Source organism: Hippocampus comes, unplaced genomic scaffold (assembly GCF_001891065.2).
Source record: "Hippocampus comes isolate QL1 unplaced genomic scaffold, H_comes_QL1_v1.1 scaffold214, whole genome shotgun sequence".
NCBI lineage: Eukaryota > Metazoa > Chordata > Actinopteri > Syngnathiformes > Syngnathidae > Hippocampus > Hippocampus comes.
The window spans coordinates 371,987-375,801 of record NW_017804875.1 but is presented as its reverse complement, the minus strand read 5'-3'; the positions used below and the strand labels follow the sequence as shown (position 1 = coordinate 375,801).

General features: G+C 43.7%; 1 long non-coding RNA gene across 1 annotated transcript; it reads right to left on the bottom strand.

Moving 5' to 3' along the window:
- Window positions 1-684: 684 nt before the first annotated feature.
- Window positions 685-1,346, bottom strand: LOC109522345 (uncharacterized). The gene is made up of 3 exons (XR_002169555.1): window positions 1,272-1,346; window positions 1,083-1,171; window positions 685-861 (listed from the first exon to the last, which is right to left on the bottom strand). It is a non-coding gene; the product is annotated as an uncharacterized LOC109522345 (long non-coding RNA).
- Between the last annotated feature and the right edge of the window lie 2,469 nt (window positions 1,347-3,815).

Genomic DNA, 3,815 nt, shown 5'->3' with positions numbered 1-3,815 from the left:
TTGAATTTGTTATTTCGCAGGCTCCTTTTCCATTTTTGCTTCTCTTCCTTCACACACAATATTAATTGAAGCAGTTTGCTGCAATTTTTTTACCGTGCGTCACTACCAATTCCCGGCAATTGCAAATATTGCTTTGCATCTGACCTGGCCCTGCCAAAGCGAGCAAAGGAGACATCAGAGAGAGAGAGATGGACTTTAAGCTCTGGAGGCCGAAGCCACAGAAAAAAAAAAAAAACAAACCTCTGTGGATGCCGCATCCATCATCGTCACGGTACTGCGATGGGAAGAGATTTCTGACCTCGCCGGCAGATGTGCCTGCTGGCCTGGCATCGCCACACATTTGCAATCCTGACTTCACTTTCTGGTTCCTCCATCCATCCACCCGCCCTCCCCAGCGTACTTGACAAGTGCTTTATAAACATTTACTTTGCTCGCTATTTCTGAGTATGTAACGTCCCGATAGTGAACGTTGACATCATTATCAAACAAATCTTTCCCAGAGGTGGGTAGACTAGCCTAAAGTTACTTGAGAATAGTATGACTCAAGTATCAATAAAAAATACTCCTCCAAATAAATAAGTCCCGAAAAATCGACTCAAGTAACTCGTGAAACAGCAAAAGAAGCCCTCGAAAACCGCAATGTGTTTTCTCAAGGTCAAATGAAAAAAAAAAAAAAAAAAAAAAATTCTCATATTTTGTACACTTTAACAAATATTTTTTTGCGATTTTACAACCCCAATTTCTTAAAACGACGGTGTGGAACGTTCAAAAGGCAGCCCGTCCTCTCCTCTCCTCCTCACGGTTGGCAATAGATCCAAGTCCCAAAGAAACAGAGGCCGCATTAGTCCTTGCGCTGAGAACCTGTTGGACACCCAGATAAAGTTGCAGCCATTTGTTACGTTAACAAAAAGGGCAATATTGAGTCAAGATCTCAAACAACATCTTTAGGCCAATTTGTCAGTCCCGCGACCGAGCGTGTTAAACTTTCCTGTGAGAAATGATCCTCCCTCGCCTGGGCGTCATCTGGATACAATTGTGTCATTATGTCCGCGTCGCGCCTGTTTAACGAGTCCGAAACGAACCGATATTTTCTCCATCTCCGACGCCGCGATGGCAGCCTTCCCCTTTGCGCCACACATGACGCTCCCAACTGCAGGAAGTCAGGTCACTCCTGTCAAGGCAAGTGGGACCCCATTTGACCTCTGACCTCACTTTATGCCTACTATATCCCAACAACGGTGACTCAACACAAACACCCGACGGACCCTTACCGTAAGTCGCGGCTCTTGTTCCGGGAACATTTAATATCAACTGAAAGGGTTTGCGAATGTCAACAGCTGCAGGGGGTTTTTGCAAGAAAGAAAAAAAAAAAAAAAGGGTTGGCCTGAGCAAAACAATCCGGGGTGGATTATAAATAACTTGTTATGATAACACATTGTGATACCGAATACCTTGAACGCACTATGTGAACACTGCTTTTCAGCCAGGTCCTTAAATTTGATTTTAGACTACTTTTTTTTAATTTTTTTTTTAAGATATCCGAGCAGATATGCTGAGACGATCGGCTTGGCCATTGAACTAATAATTTCATCGGAGTCCTCAAAGGCGACAACTATCCATTCATTTGATGCGAGTAGGCCTCACCCTATCATTTTGCGTCAGCCCTCATCACAGGTTACTTAATCTGCCCCTCAATCAAAGTTGATGTGCGGAGAGCGCATCGTGAAACATCTTGGACGGCTAGAAAACAGCGTGCTGGCACCGTTTGAATACAGGACATTTACAGTAATTTTCCCCCGAGAAATGACGGTAGCATCTCGTCAAGCATGTTCACTTGAAGCCCGCTACGCGGCAATACGGAGTACCGGTATTCCTCAATTTTAGCCTCCAATGTACCGGGACATTTTACGGTATATTGGGACTTTACATGAGCAGGCTGGTGAAGCGGTATCGGGGGGTGTAGTATCGGTGCATTTTATCATCACAACCGTATTTTTTTTTTTTTGTGGCCCAGATTTTCAAGAACATGAGAATTGTTATCGGTGATGAATGAATGAAGCTTTTTCATCTAAAAAAAAAAAAAAAAAAGTCAGTTTCATCAAGCACTTAATTTGAATTTGTTATTTCGCAGGCTCCTTTTCCATTTTTGCTTCTCTTCCTTCACACACAATATTAATTGAAGCAGTTTGCTGCAATTTTTTTACCGTGCGTCACTACCAATTCCCCACAATTGCAAATATTGCTTTGCATCTGACCTGGCCCTGCCAAAGCGAGCAAAGGAGACATCAGAGAGAGAGAGATGGACTTTAAGCTCTGGAGGCCGAAGCCACAGAAAAAAAAAAAAAAAAAAACTCCTGGGCGCCGCATCCATCATCGTCACGGTACTGCGATGGGAAGAGATTTCTGACCTCGCCGGCAGATGTGCCTGCTGGCCTGGCATCGCCACACATTTGCAATCCTGACTTCACTTTCTGGTTCCTCCATCCATCCACCCGCCCTCCCCAGCGTACTTGACAAGTGCTTTATAAACATTTACTTTGCTCGCTATTTCTGAGTATGTAACGTCCCGATAGTGAACGTTGACATCATTATCAAACAAATCTTTCCCAGAGGTGGGTAGACTAGCCTAAAGTTACTTGAGAATAGTATGACTCAAGTATCAATAAAAAATACTCCTCCAAATAAATAAGTCCCGAAAAATCGACTCAAGTAACTCGTGAAACAGCAAAAGAAGCCCTCGAAAACCGCAATGTGTTTTCTCAAGGTCAAATGAGTTCTTGTAGGCTGAAATGTGGACATTTTTAGGCAGGCACGCATGAGAGTTCTTTGTAATCTGTAAATTAAACATAAATTGAAAGTGAGACTCGTGGTATTGTGGCTCTCGGAACTACAAGTCGCCTCTCGCGTGTTGTTCCTGTCGGGTTTCGTGTCAATTTGTCACGTTCGGTTGAATCCAGAAAGTTGAGAAAGTAAATGGAATGGAGTCAATGTATCACGTTGCTTCCTCCCCCGATCTGCCATTTTCTGTTTAATAATATTTATGGACAGTCGGATTTCATGTTCTGCGGCTGAAGTTACTCAATAGAGATATTACACCGTGGGTTAAGCTAACCCATCCAACAACGGTGACTCAACACAAACACCCGACGGACCCTTACCGTAAGTCGCGGCTCTTGTTCCGGGAACATTTAATATCAACTGAAAGGGTTTGCGAATGTCAACATCAGGTTACAGGGTGCATGAAAGGGTTAAAGTAAAAAAAAATACAAAATCAAGTCAATTGTATTTCAGTTTCGTTTAAGTGTCAGTATATCTGTAATTTAGATTTCGTTTTGTCATTTTGAACACGATTGGACTGACCCATATCGGAACATTATTGCTGTTTATGAGAAATCAAGGTGACAGGCGGGTAATATGTGGCTCTCTTAAAATATGTGGACCATTCATCCCCGTCTTTGTCTCAATTTGAATTTGCACCCTTTCGCTCTTACCATACCTTCATGTTGACCCGTTTTCTCTAAATTGGTTCCTATAAGTCCTTCAGTGTCCTGACAGTATCATTACCTTGTCTAACTCTTTCTCACGCCTCCACTGGAAAGTCCCCAAAGTGAAGGAGCGGCATCGGGAGCCTTGACGGTGTTTGGGTCACACTGGTGAGAGGAAGGCACGCTACTGGCAGCTGGCCGACCACATTAGAGGACTTTTTTCCCCCAATGTGTGCTCACTTGTGTGTGTGTGTGTGTGTGTGTGTGTGTGTGCGTGCGCACGCGCTGGTGTATGCATGTGTGTACAATAATAAGCGCCCTTCTGCCTGT